Here is a 14,665-nt window from a genome sequence, read left to right as displayed (position 1 = left end):
GAGTTCAGGGGAGAAAAAGGGCTTAAATATTTCGAAAGAAGTCAGGGTGTATACTTCAAAGATACACGAGCTGCTTCAGTAATTGCTGTGTTGCTGTTACTGTCACTGCAGTGGAAAGGCAGCATGAAATGAAGGTCTTTTAATGTCACATGCAGTAACATCTCCAAGAACGGGCGACAGGCTATCTCTAGGCCTGTGTTTCTCCTTTGTAGGACCCTAATAAAAAGATCAATGCCTTGTAATGCAAGGACACAGAGACAAGCAATACACAATAAAATACAAGTCTGCATACCACACATCACTGTCACCAGGATGGTTCCACAGTGGGAACAGCTAAGTCGCAAATGAACTACAGGTTAAGATCAAACACACTCAAAAGATGGAGCAGAGGCAGGCTTGGGCATAGCTTATCACAAGGTGCTGTCTCCATCTGGCAGATAAAAGTCACATCCATAACTTGGTTCACAGCAAAAAGTCTACCAAACTACTCACTGACAGTAATTTCTTACAGCAGTTTCTCAGACATAATACTTCCTATCATGCTTACCTGGACAAATGCTGTCCCATCCTGGCTGACAATAGCAAACCTCTGTTATTCTCACTTTTCTCTGCTCCAATGTAGAATACTACATCAACACATCGCTTGCAATTCCTAAATGCAGCTTTTAGAGCTCACAGAGCTCCCAGCTGCTACAATGTCTGCTGTTTGTCTCATCACAAACTTCTACTACTGCACACTTAAGTACACTACTGTTTACTGCACTTAATATAGGACTACATCATCCTCATTCTCTACTTTCTGCACAGACTTCCCACAGTATTTTGAATCATGATCAAATCCACTGGCATATTTAAACCACACCTTGGTTGTACTAGAAGCTTGCCTGGAGGACATTCTGACAAAATATCAGGATGGACTCCTTCAAGGAAAAAATAATTTTAAAAAGACAATTTCATCACCTTGCCCTCCACAGATAAATCAAGCTCCTGGGAGTTTACCAGCTGCAATGCCAGGGAACTGTATTTTAAAAAGACACTTAAAATGCCAGAAAAGCAAAACATGTCATTGCATATGCTTCTCCTGTTAAGGGACAGGACAAGGTAGTGCGTACACATGCACTCACACAGATATAGACGCACAACTGAAAGCTAGAAGTTGCTTACACTCTAGAGCTCAAAAGCCTAGATACAAGTCCTATTTTATGGTGAAGCAAATGATTGTTCCGCTTTGTGCTGACATGCACTGGAGGGGTTGAAATTTACTCCTCCAGCAGAGTGCACAACAGGTAACTATCCTGGGTGGGACAGAAAGATGTATTTCCAGCAGCGAGACAAGAGGTTCACCGCAGTCCCTGTGCTGAGCCAACTTCACCTTTTTTGGAGGGGGCAGGGAGGGGAAAGGAGGAGGAGAGAAGCACTTCAATGAGTTAAGAGGATGAAAAGTCTATTTATATTTTTTAATTAACCATGTTCTACAGTGTTATTAAGCAGCAATCAAAGATGCAGATGGTACTGATTTGATTGGCAAGAGGTGCACTGTGCTGAATATTAAGGAACTCTGCCCCTATAAATAGGTCTAATCACCATCTGAAGGCTGGAAGGCAGTGATGAAAGAAAGCATTAATAAGATCATAATTAGGCCCCGTAGCAGGCTGTACTCCACCAGGGCACTCATGTTACTAGACGTCTCTTATAGTAGCATCCTCAACTCTGTTGTAGACAGTACTGCTTTGGGTCTCAAGACTTCTAGTAGCTATTTTAAACAAAGCTACGAAGAGTGGGGTTTCTCCACCCTTGCAGGGCCTGGCATCGGCTGGGATTTACCTTCCCAGTACCATTTCTGGAGGAAGAGAGTTCTCCATTCCCACTGCCCTAGCCTGCCCACTCTCAATGAGTGAATTAAACTGGGCAGCTAGAGCTCCCCAGGCACAGAGACTGGCAAGAGGCACAGGAAAGTGAGAAGCTTTAGAAGCTGTTGCTCTCTCTTCAGAGCAGCAGTAGCACATCATGGCCACATCCACATCACAAAGTTAACCCATCCACAGCTGCAAAAGCTATTTCTGCTCCTCTGCTCCAGCTTGAGTAAGTACTTCTCTTGCTAAACCTCATCAGCCTCATACTTTTTAGCCTGTCCTTACAGTATAGCACATAGTCAGAAGAACAGCAAAAAAAAAAAAAGTCTGTGTAGAAAATGACTCCTTCAAAGCATCTCCTGGTATGTGCTAGCACTTCCAAAAGTTGCTCATTGATACAGGACTGCCTGTAGAGCCAAGATCTTTTCACAAGCAGTCAGCGTCCCCCACCACACCATTGCCTTGAAGAAACCTCAGAGCACTGAAGAGCCTGACTTGAGACTCAGTGACCTGCAGCGCATTTCACATACTGCGCGTCCTGGCCTTGTGGGCCAATATTCTGCTTGGAAATGGCAGAAGTGGATTCCACCACTGAAGCAGTCTCACTTCAACTATCCTAGCACCAGCTGTGGGAAAAGGAAAAGCTTTTTCTGATGTACAGGTAGGCAGCCACTAACTTCCCAGAGATATAAAACCACTCAGTTCTCCATATCAATACAGTGTGGAATTACTGGCAGCTACTACATATATTGTATTTCACACATCCGGGTAGCACAGGATGTGTTGCACCGCGATGTCAGCCTCAGTGCCAGGTGCCTTTTCGTTAACTGCATTTGCTTATTATGACAGCCATTCAGTTCAATGCAGCGTACCTTGGGATCTGCATGAAAGGCACCCCAGATTCATTCAGTTTGAAATATATGTCTCACTCAACCTGCTGACGACAAACATTGTACTAGAAAAAGGCATTAAAGTAACATTATAAAGACACTCACTTTTGAAAATCACAAGAGACTGGTACGAAGCTTACATCCCAAAACCCAAAACTGTTTTTTCACCCCCCGCTTAATTCTCTAAGTTGGAGAGAGAACACAATTAATAGACTGCTTTGCAACAAGAGCAACTTATTGACACCATTTCTGTAAATTGGGTGCCTACGTCTCCCTGGACCATGGGCTGAGTCAAGAGACCAACGAACACCTATTGCTATTTATGTGTTTGTCCAATCCTGCTGTCTCCACGATAAAAGGCTATCTGTACATGATACTTCCTGTGCACTAAGAGCTACCAAAGGAAAAGCACAGGCCTGTCAAAAATCTACTTCTGAAAGCATAAGCCCAGTATTTAAGGCGGCCCCTTCTCAAGGAGCCAGGGCCTGTTAATACCTTCCGCTCAGACACACTGCTTTGAAAGGAACAGTGGCTATCACAGCTACGAAAGACAAATGAAATCTATAAGCAATATGACATTAAGACACGGCCAGTATTGACAGGTAACTAAATGCACATGAACCGGAGGATTTGGTTTCTGACCAGTAGCACTGTCTCTTGGATTAAGCGTGTGCCTGAACAAATACGTCAACAGACTTGGTGATCATCCTCAAACTGAGACCCTCTCTTTCCCTAAAAACTACTCAGAGCCACTTAGATTTATCGGTTTGTCAAATAGTACACTGTCCGCCTATTCCACTGAGGCTAAAGAGAAAGAATCAAAATAGAGAGAATCAAAATTTAAGATTTCTGAGCCCAGCTCTACAATAGCATCCAGCAACTCCCTCTCAAACTGCAAAATACCTGACATTTAAAGATGGAGCACATAAAATCAAATTATATCAACTCTCCAGAAGACAGAATGCTATTAAATTAAATTAATTTTTAAAGAGAATCTGAAAGGTAGCAACTTAAATTTGGAGGTGCACCTCAATCCTCTCAGCTCCACAAGCTAAGATGGCCTCTAAGCCACTACTGTCTTCAAGACAATCTCTCCTCTCTACATAGAGCTCTGCAAAGTACAGCCCACAGCCCTCACTGCCATGAGGCACCAAGCTGCAGGCTGCATCACCTTGCTGAGAAAGCCCAGTCCTCTAGGCACAGGCTGACGTTTATTCCCTTCAGCTGGATCCAGAGAGCTCATTTTGACAGACAGATGTTGATACCTAAAGTTAATCAGATAACCTACTCTGCAACCATCACCCTTGGCTCTCATCATTAATGGAGTCAGTCAGGCACTCTAACGAATAATTGATCTGATTCTAAGGCAGCCATCTACAACTGACCAAAAGCACTGCACCAACTGCCCATCTTCCTTTCCTCTCACTATTCATTATAAAACAAGCCTACACAAATTGTTTAGCTACACCTACAATACAGATATCAAAAGTAATGCTGAGAATCACAGCCCAAACATCCAGACATGGATCTTCATTTGACTTCCTAAATGAGGGTGCTTAGGTTTTGTATGCCTAAAGGACACTGGCTATGCCAGAGGTCCCTTGGAGGGACATTTCCCTGCAGTAAGTTATCCTAAGTACTAGAGTTTCAAAAGCAGGATAGCTGAAACACTGCTGGAGAGCTTCCCACAGAACATTCAGTTCAGAAAAATGAGGAGCTGCTCAGTCTTATTGACAAATACAAACTTCCAAAACCACAGTGTTCTCCTTAGCAAAAATAAATCCAGTTATTTTTTCCTCTCATTTTCTCACACAAAACTAACTTCAGCCTCCTGCAGCTGCAGACATAACCACTGCCACATCTTGCTGCCCCTAGCTAGCAACGTGCGATTTTTCACCTCCACATTCAGTACCCTCTGCCACAAAGTTCTGGAGTTTTACAGTACCCCCAGCCCACACGCACTGTGTTACAACAGCCAAAGCAGTTCCTGCCCATTTATACCTTCAAAAGCAAAGGGAATGCCTGCATTTCTGCAAGGTGACAGGTCACTATAAGGAATTGTCTTTAAGCCTGCTCACATTTGCTAGAAGGAATAACCTCATGGGTTGGCCTCAATGACAGGAGCTGACAAAAAGCTAGGTCAAAAGAATGACACCTGAGGAACCAATAACACACTAAAACTGCTGGATGGGCTATTTACTGGCAAAGGTTATCTTGAGAACAGGTCTAAGCAGAGCTACTAGCTATAGAAATTGCTTTTTGAGTGACAAAAACGATTGTGTTCAAGCTCATAGACCACAGCCATGGAAAACATCCCAGTTTCAGACATGATCCTCTTCCTTTTTCAGCACAACACCTGTAATCTAAAAAAAATATAAAAAAGAAAAACATCTGCCTTGCTTTCCGGCTTATCTCAGTGCTATTTTTTTAACTCTCTCACAATTTCTACCCTTCTTTTTTACTGCTCAGGCTGAGCAGGCAGTGACTACAGTTACCTGGTGCTACCAGAACCCAGACTGCAGAGTAGTTCCCAGGGATTATCTGCTTTCAGTTTTCTTGCCAATGAACTCCTGAGTTGAGAGAACACCACTTTTTATCTGAAGGAATGAAGAGTAAAAACTCAGTTTAAATATTCAGAGTGACAGAAGAAGGGCAGATGCTAAGACTAGTAGCCTGCACTGCTCTGGAAGTGCCTCAGGCATTTTACTCTCTGGAGAGGTGGCTCTTTGGAGGCTTGGCTGTTTCTCCCCAGACAAAGCATACCAAGAACACAAAGGAATATCAGGCAGTATTTATAGCCCAGCTTTACTACTCAGACAAGACAAACAAAGTCAGGAGAACTTATCAGCCCCTACCTAACCTTCCTAAAAGAACCTAAGCAAGGCAGAGTTGACTGTAGCACCTCCAATTCCCCAGACAACTGAAATGCAAAAAGCCTCTACAAAGACATGCCAAAGTTAGCTTGCTTCCAGCCCTTGCCTCTGGCAAGGGAAGCACTATCCGCTCCACTTCCTTTCATTGCTGAAGGGAGGTTCTGTATTTCAGAGAACTTGCAAGAAATAGGGACAGTTTTAGCTTCTACCTCATCTACTCCAGAATAGGTCAATCTGGTCTGCAAATCACCGCCAGCAACACCCACTGCACAACCTAAATGAAATAAATAGGTCATCTCAAGCAAACTCCTAGCTGACATTTGCCTGAATCACGTGAAATGCCACAACCACAGCTGGCAGTACTGCTCATTCTTTTTTGGAAGCTGCACTGTAGAAACGAGCAGTCGAGAACTAGCCTACTTTCCTCAGGAAAGAAAAGCCTCCTCTTCTGAAAGAGGCCTTTGGGAAAATCCAGATGCTGTCCAACCACTCAACATTTGAGCCACACAATTTGGAAAAAACAAAACAAAAGCTACGAGGGAGGAAAACCTCATTCCAGGACTTCTGTTAATTACTAAAATAAATGCAAAAAAGGATCACCACTGCTGGATGTGGACTCACAATGTCCACTACATCCATTAGCAGCCTTTCTTCACATGCACAGCCAGGTCTAGTAGTTCTGTCGTCTTTTACTGTTGGTTGACTCATTTTGAGCACAGAAAAAAATTAACACAATAAATGCAAATGCTGACATGTTTTTATTTGACAAATAATTACACCACCACAGCCACCAGCTTGGGAATGAGGAACATGCTCTTGTCCAACCCATATTAACACTGAGTTGCCAGTACTCCAAGTAGCAAACCATTGATACACTGATGAACTAGAAGTTATATTTTCTATAATCCATGGTGTTTCTTGAATTAGCCAATAGTTAATGATAAACAATCTGTACTTGGAATAGTACAACCCTCCCCTCCCCCCCTAGCTCTACTACAAGTCATTAGCCAACAAAATTATTCAGCCCAAATCCCAGAGTCCTCTGACCCTCTATCTTAGATACTTTCTTCCACTTTTTCATGACTGCCTTCGGGCTGCAGCACCCGTCTGTCTTTCCCTAGAGGGTACCCAATCTACATGAAAAGAAGGCATCATCCTTCCTGATTCCTATAGCGTGATGCTGGGTCGGAATGTCCCATACATCATGGCCAACTTGAGATTTCCACACTCCATAGAATCATAGAATATACTAGGTTGGAAAGGACCCACGGGATCACTGAATCCAACCATTCATAACAATCCCTAAACCATGCTCCTCAGCACCTCATCCATCCATCTTTTAAACACCTCCAGGGAAGGTGACTCAACCACCAGCCTGGGCAGCCTGTTCCGGTGCCCAATGATCCTTTCCATGAAAAACTTTTTCCTGATATCCATGCCTTGCCTGGCAGGATTTCCAGTTTATTTCATGGCTTAGCACAGAAACACTGCATAAGAAGTGAAACAGAAGATTTTCTGAACCCGTTATCCCACCTTAAGGGTACAATACGACTCTCACTCCACATTTCAGTGGGAGGTGTCCCTGCCCGTGCCAGTGTGGTTGGAACTATGTGGTCATTAAGGTCTCTTCCAACCCAAACCATTCTATGATTACCAAGCTCGTCTTCCTAAAAGCGTTCCCGCCGGGCAGCACCTGTGGACACCAACAGGGCTCTGCCGGCACCGGGCCCCCTCACGGGGAGCTGCCCGGGGCCCCCTCACGGGGAGCTGCCCGGGGCCCCCTCACGGGGAGCTGCCCGGGGCCGCTCGGGCCCGGTGTGAGGAGCCCCTGAGTCTGGCCCCGCCGCACTCGGCCGGAGCTGTTCCTATTCCTGTCAGGGCGGCCCTGCTCGGCGATGCCCCCAAGCCGCAGGGTGGGAGAGGAAATGGGGGGAACCGAGAAACGGGAACCGGTGCCGGCTCCGCCCCCCGCCACCGCGCCGCGCGCCCCTCACCTGCCGCGAACCAGACCCACCCCGGCGCTGCTTCCGCCCCTACTTGTGCGTCACTTCCGCCCGGTTAGACGCCCTAGAGTATCTCGGTTCCCTATGCAGCCAAGCAGAGGGGGCGTGGCCACGCGAAAGGGCAAGGCCAAGCAGAGGGGGAGGGGCCAAGCAGAGGGCTGATGGCGGGGCAAGGGGGCGGGGCTGCTCGCGCGGCGGGGCACGTGTGGCGCTAGGGAGGTCTGCTGGCGGCGGCCATGTTGTGGTTCTGCGGGCTCCTTGGGTCGCCACGGCGATGGAGGCCTTTGCCCTAGCGCAGCCTCCCCGTGCCCCAGTCTTGCCACCCTCCGTGCTCCGGCCCCTGTGCGGGCTGAGGACCCAGACAGCTTGCCAGCCCCAGGGGGTCACACAGGAACAGTTACTATTACACAGAGTGGGACATCTTTGATTTCAGCTGCAGTAAAGCTTCAACTGAGTAATTGTGTTCTTTGAAAGTCAGACAGAATGTCCTTCTGTCATCGTGTTTTCTTTAAAACTGTTTTCCGAGACACTGTTAATTCATTGAAGATGGTGACATTGTGTGCAGTATGATCTGTGATGTATGGAGGTGCCTGCTGCTGCGATCACCTCTGTTTGCAGCCTTTCCCTATCTCAAAGGCAAGGTCAGGCAGAGCTGGCACCAAAAACTCCAACTTAGCAAGAGTTTTGATTGTTGTGAAGTTCATAATAAAGTCAACATTAGTCCTTGGAAAGTAACAGAATCATAAAATCATAGAATCGTAGAATGGTTTGTGTTGGAAGTGACCTTAAAGATCATCCAGTTCCAACCCCCCTGCCATGGGCAGGGTCACCTCCCACCAGACCAGGCTGCTCGTAGCCCCATCCAACCTGGCCTTGAGCACCTCCAGGCAAGGGGCAGCCACAACTTCCTTGGGCAACCAGTGGCAGTGTCTCACCACCCTCATCATGAAGAATTCTTCCCAATGCCTAGTCTAAATCTTCCCCTTTCCAATTTAAAGCCATTCCCCCCTCGTCCTATTACTGCATGCCCTTGTGTAAAGTCCTTCCTCGGCTTTCCTGTAGTCCCTTCAGGTACTGAAGGTCGCTATAAGGTCTCCCCAGACCATTTTCTTCTCCAGGCTGAACAACCCCAACTCTGCCTGTCCTCATAGCAGAGGTGCTCCAGCCTTCTTATCATCTTCGTGGCCTCCTCTGGACCCATTCCTACAGTTCCATATCTTATAGGCATAAGATTTCTGGGAAAATTTATACATATATATGTCAGTAGGACACACACCCTGTCCCAGCTCTTGCCACACTGCACATGATTGTGATGATCACTCCATCCTATTGCCCAGGCCTGATAAAGGATTCTTGCTTTATAAAACTCCAGAACGAGTCTTATTTGCTGGCATTTTCTGTATCAGTGGTGGGCAGCGAGAGCTGGTGGGCAGGGCATGGGTGGCCCCTCGGAGCATTGCTGAGTGCCTTGCAAGGGAGGTGGTGGGGCACCAGGACACCTCCAGATGGTTGCCTGGGCCATGGGAGCCCCACAGTGGCTCTGAGCGGTGCCATGCTGTACAGGGAAGGGAGTGATGGCCCCACACTCAGCCGGCTCCCTGCCCACGCACTGCAGAGTCAGGATGTGAGAGAAAATCCCACGGGTGTTGGGTTTGTTGCCACGTTCAGCCCTGCTGCTGTGCCTGGCTGCTTTTCTGCTTCCATGTGTATGATACGAAGCATGGCAACCAAAAGGGGGAATCTCTGACTCATGCGCTTGCTTGTTTTCTCTCCAGTGCTTGTGTTTTGAGTTGGGCAATTAAAAAAATTGCTTTGTAAAACAGTGAATATTTTATTATCTCTTTTTAAAGAATATTCCAGGTTGCTCATGTGTTCCTTTTATACTCCTCTTTTTGCGCACATTCGAGCAACCAGGTTATTCCACAACAAATGTTCATGAAAATTAATTTCAGGAGTGCATCTGTAAACACTAAAACCACATTTTAAAGGGATATGTGCTACACATGACAGAGGTATTTGCATGCTCATCTGCTTTAGGATCAGAAACAATTCCTCAAGACTTATTTGAACAATTAAAACTTAACACTATTTCAATAGCAAATACCAGGTTTTGAATGCACCTGGGGAATGTTTGTGATTGATACATAGCTTTAAAAACTGCACAAGGAAAAAAATCAGGCAAGCCTCTTCAAAGAGTGAATGCACTTGAAGTCATCGAGACCTGCTTATCCATATTCATCTCTGGGAAAAAGGGTAAATCTGTTACATAAATTACCTGTTGCAGATTGTTTGCTGGGTTCCACTCCTCTGCAGTGGGAAGTGCAGATTGAAGCGGGGAAGCGATGTTAGATCCGGAGGAGTTGCAAAGGAGATCAAGACCCAGCAGTAGGGGCTTCCCCATTTCAGAGCCTGCAGGAGGGTACAGTGCTTGCCCCTGTGATGGTTTAATGATGAACCTGGTAAGATCCATCAGTGTGAAGATTGTCAGGGTGCAGAGCCTAAGAGCTCAGGAGCAGGGTAAGAGCTACTGAAACTCTCTGTAAGGTTATAAGGAATGGAAAATCCTGCCAAAAACTCAAAGCAGACAAAAAAAGCATATATAGCCAAGTCTGAGCAAGGAGTATGTGTGGGGGTGTCAGGACCTGTCAAAAACAAAATAGGGAAGCGGATGTAAGAAGCAACAATCCAATCTATTCTGATCCATTTTTATTTATATACTGCTGACGGAAAGCCCTCCAAATGCTTTCTGCTGCTTGGATAAAAATCCAATTCAATGCATTTGTGAAATTCAAGAGAAAGCGAGAGGTGATGGCAGACTGACACAGCCCCTTCCCATGTCCCTTGCCCAGCCACCTTGAGGAAAAGGAGACAGCAGGTTTGCAAAATCCATCAGTACGAGGCAAAAATAGAGGTAACACAGAGAGAGAAAGGGAAGACAGTGAATCTGAGGCTGGGCAGACAGAGAAGTGATGGAGCAGCAGCAATACAGTGAGCCCCATGTGAGAAGTGATAACAGGGGCCTGGGCAAAGCACCAGGAAGGATCTGGTAGCAGGTGAGAGGTTGTAGATTGTAGTGAACTCCTGTGGAACCTTGTAATGTATCAACCTGTGCAGACAAAACCTATCTCACTGAGCACAAGCAGGTGTTAATAACAGCACAGAAAGAGTCTAGAGGCAAATCAAGAGAGCAGATGTTTAATACCATGTTTAATTCAGCTGCAGAGGCACTAGTGTCCATCTGGCTGTACGTCTCAGCCCACACAGCTGGCTGGTGGAGACCAGGAAACACCATTTCCAGCCTGTGAAATAATGGGCACAATTTCTTCTCTCTCCAGAACAATGTTTTCTGTGTACATTTCATAACCTTTCATTGGTTCATTTTCAGTGGTCATGAGGACAGGATCCTCTCACTTAAGGAAGGGCTCTTCTCAGGGAAGAAATTAGCACCTATGGCTGCCAAGCTAACCATGCCACTGCTTTGCATTCACAAGCTCCAGTCAAGAGAACCAAAATTACACACAGTGTTTTTCTCCCCTAACAAAAGGAGCGCTGCTATCCATTGTTGCCCAGGTACAGGAAGATTTAGACAGAGATTCTCTTTCCCATGCAGTCAGTAAGACATGATTTTTCCTAGGGTGCAAAAAAAGCAACGCCTAATGATGTGCCAAGATGTGCATGACAGCGTGGCAGAGGCTTTGCAGTCAGGAAACACATTTGGAAATTGCCTCCTGGCTTTCCTGGAGCCACTGCCCAAATGGGTACTAACAGGAAATGTGAGATGGGGACGCACACACACTCTACAGGGAGATCCTCTTTATGCATGAGTAGCTTTGTTATGTGGCAGGATAGTGACCTGGGCCCCTTCTCAGTCAGAACGTGGTTTTCCCCTTGGCCCTCTGAATCAATGAAGCCAGATGTTTCCACTGGTCTTCTTTCGGGCTGTGCAGAGTCTTTACATGCTCTGCTTTGCTCTCAGTTGCCAGCACAAGCTTCGCTGGCTGATCCAGAGCAGCTCAGGGCACATCAGGTTTTCTGTGCTTTTGCATGCCGCTCTCTGGCTAACTGTCTAGAGTGCTTATTCTGTCAGCTTTTCCATCATTGCAATACTCAAGCACTTTCACCGTGTCCAGAACTCTTGCATAAAAACATTTTTTTCCTGTAGGCTAGACTCACTGCAATTATCTATACACAAACTGATCACCCATCTGTTGCTGTGTCACAGCCACAAATTAATGTACAAGAGCCAACCCTTTTAGATTCACATTATATTTGAACCAATTTTCACTTTTCTGAAACTGCATTTTCCCACCAGAGTGCTTTTTCTCACGTTAAAAATAAAACATACCAACAAACCCAGCCCTCAAAACATTAAGTTAATTTACTCTTGCTGCAGTATCTTTTACTGAGCAAAGTCACCTTGGGCAAGTAATTAGTGCCTCACTTTCCTCACTAGAAAAATGGAAACAATAATGTTTTTCCATCTTTGATATCTTTAGGATGGAAAATGTTGCTACTTATTCTTTATTATAATGTTTTATGCCAGAATTTAATAACATATAACTCAGAACCTGAAGGGAAATCATAAAAAGCAAAGGTGAGGAGAATACAGAGTGCTGCTGTGGTTGTGTTTTGAAGATGCTGGAAATTTCTTGTAGTCTGTTGAATAGCATTTGTCAAACATTCAGGCAGAGCTGGCTGTGTCACTTTTGAACAAGGTCAGGAGAGGGCCAGAAAGCAGATCAGATCTCACTCCAGACTTCCCTCTCATTTTGCAGCTTTTCAGATCTGAGGAATGTTTAGCTGTTGCAGTTGGATGTAGGATTGAGCTCACCTAACATTTAGAAGACCTCAGATTTAGCTTCAGGTCTGACTGTTTTGCTTGTAGCGTTGCCATAGAAGAACGTGCAGGATCCTCCTTTGACATCTGTCCCTTGCTCTTTGTCTGGTGACAATTACCAACCCTCTGAGTGCACGCTAACGATCAGCATATGCTCACAGGATGTTGAAACTAGATATAACTAAACAATGTTTTGTCATCTGGGAGACGAAAGTAATATGTAAAGGTTTTTTTCCCCTAGAGGCATAGATACTCTAAGTATAACAATATCTGTATGATGTCTGAGATGGTTTTTTTGCAGAGGGATAAAATAAGGGCTGACTGCAGCCACCTGTCCTTCTGCAGAAGCTTTTTATGACTCAGATTTGTGAAGAGGAGACATTTTTCCCACACACTTCCCTCCAAACTTTCCCTAGTAATGGGGCTTTGGAGTAAGATGGAGTGGTACAAACTAGAGCCTGAAGTTGACAGAAGCAGTATATCTGTCCCCCTTTACCTACTCCTCCACCATTCTTGTCAAACTCCCCTCCTCAACCCCTTCTGCTTCTACACTTTCTTTCCCGTCATCCAAGCCTCCTCCTCAGCCCTTGGACAGCTTTAAGCATCACTTACCAGCGTCACATCACTTACTCTTCATAAGTGCCAGAGCCCTTCTGACCTCCCATGCCTGCACTGTCCATCAGACTGCAAGGTCTGCAGGGCACAATGTGCTGCAGTGTTTCACACAAGGCTCAGGCTGTGGCTGGTTCTCAGGCAGTGCTTGAAAAAAAAAAAACTATTAACAATAATAATGCAATTTCTTCAGCACACACATGAGTACCAAATGATCTGTGTATGACTATCACAGGTTAAAATGGTACCTTTTTGTACAGCTGCACCAAACTAGTGTCTCACATTGATGCACCTTGAATTGGTCTGTAAGGGAAAGATGAATTGCAAAGATCTGTGTCCTAAGTCTCTCAGGAAAGACTCTTAGCTATGAATTACAAAGTGCTCGTCTTAGCATTGCATCCACACAGTGCTGCATACCCACAGTCATTGCTGTTCTTAACTTAAAGAAAAAAAAACAAAACAAGAAAGAAATGCATGTTTATGAAGTAATGGTACATATGAGGGAAAAAGGGTATCAAAAACTAGACAACAGGAGAGTAGAAACTCTCTGGAGTGAAGCGCAGACAAGGAGAGCGTTTCACGCATGTTCTTTTATTCTGTGGCTCCTTCCCACATCCTCACAGCACCCCGGACTCTGTGAGTCCTGAGCAGGGCTGACCTTGCTGAACACATGAGATCTGACGAGAGTGCAGCACACAGCAGTATGGCTGCAGGCTAATGCTTTTATTTTTGTAACCATGTATTCCTAAGAGCATGGTAACAGGAGTTGGGGATCAAATCCATGCTTCTTGCATAACTGAACAGAGCATTCCCAATAGGCTACATGGCAAGATATCAAACAACCCATACCAGGCCTTCAACAAAAAAATGAAAATGAGAAATATTAAGAATAGCCTGAGAGAGAAGCAACAAGTATTCTAATGTGTTCACTTAACCATGCTCCTAACAGGCATGAATTACTTGTTTAATTTTAAAGTCAGCACATAAAAGACTTGCAGAACCTGCAGCACTGTCAGACCTCTAGCTTTTGGCCACGTAATCACAGTTGCCATTGCATATTCAAACCAAAACCAAGCTATCCAAACCTTCTCCACTTTGTTTCAGACATGAACACTACAGCTGATCCATTCTTTTGTTGCTGTAATGAAGTTAGGAGTTGTCATGAACTGGCTAATCACCCTCTGCCACATAAAGAGACATTAACCCAAGGATGAAAGAGCCAGCTGCAACTACCCGTTAGCAAGTCATCGTGAACATCATTCTTCTTTTGGTTTGGATCACCTCCATTAAGTTTCTCTACGATAATGTGGCTGCTAAATATAAATGAAGTTTAGTATTTTTGCCATTCTGAAAGGTTCAAATAAATGAAAATCCACTGCATTCCCTACCCAGCTTTGGACATGCCTTTTTTTTTTTTTTTTTTTTTAACGGACTTTTAATTCCTAAACTAAGAATGAAAAAAAAAAAAAGAGAGATAGAATTTTCAAGAACATTTCTTCATTTTTTAAAAATAGCTCCTTTAAAAATTCATAATTTTCAAATCACGTATATTTAAACCAGGAACTTTTAATAGTATTTTATCAGTTTCCTACATTAG

At 44.9% G+C, this 14,665-nt stretch overlaps 1 protein-coding gene across 2 annotated transcripts in view; it reads right to left on the bottom strand.

Moving 5' to 3' along the window:
• WASHC1 (WASH complex subunit 1) overlaps positions 1 to 7,738 on the bottom strand; it is a 46,432-nt gene extending 38,694 nt beyond the window's left edge. The window contains exon 1 of one of the 2 annotated variants that reach the window (XM_054068354.1): positions 7,611 to 7,738. The gene's annotated coding sequence lies outside the window, so the exon portion shown is untranslated. Of the gene's footprint in view, positions 1 to 5,238; positions 5,353 to 7,610 lie in introns of those variants that run through there. The other variant, XM_054068361.1, reaches the window with a different exon arrangement.
• Positions 7,739 to 14,665: the final 6,927 nt, after the last annotated feature.

This window comes from Cuculus canorus, chromosome 1, assembly GCF_017976375.1.
Source record: "Cuculus canorus isolate bCucCan1 chromosome 1, bCucCan1.pri, whole genome shotgun sequence".
In the NCBI taxonomy this organism is placed as follows: Eukaryota; Metazoa; Chordata; class Aves; order Cuculiformes; family Cuculidae; genus Cuculus; species Cuculus canorus.
This window is presented reverse-complemented; position numbering and strand designations above follow the sequence as displayed.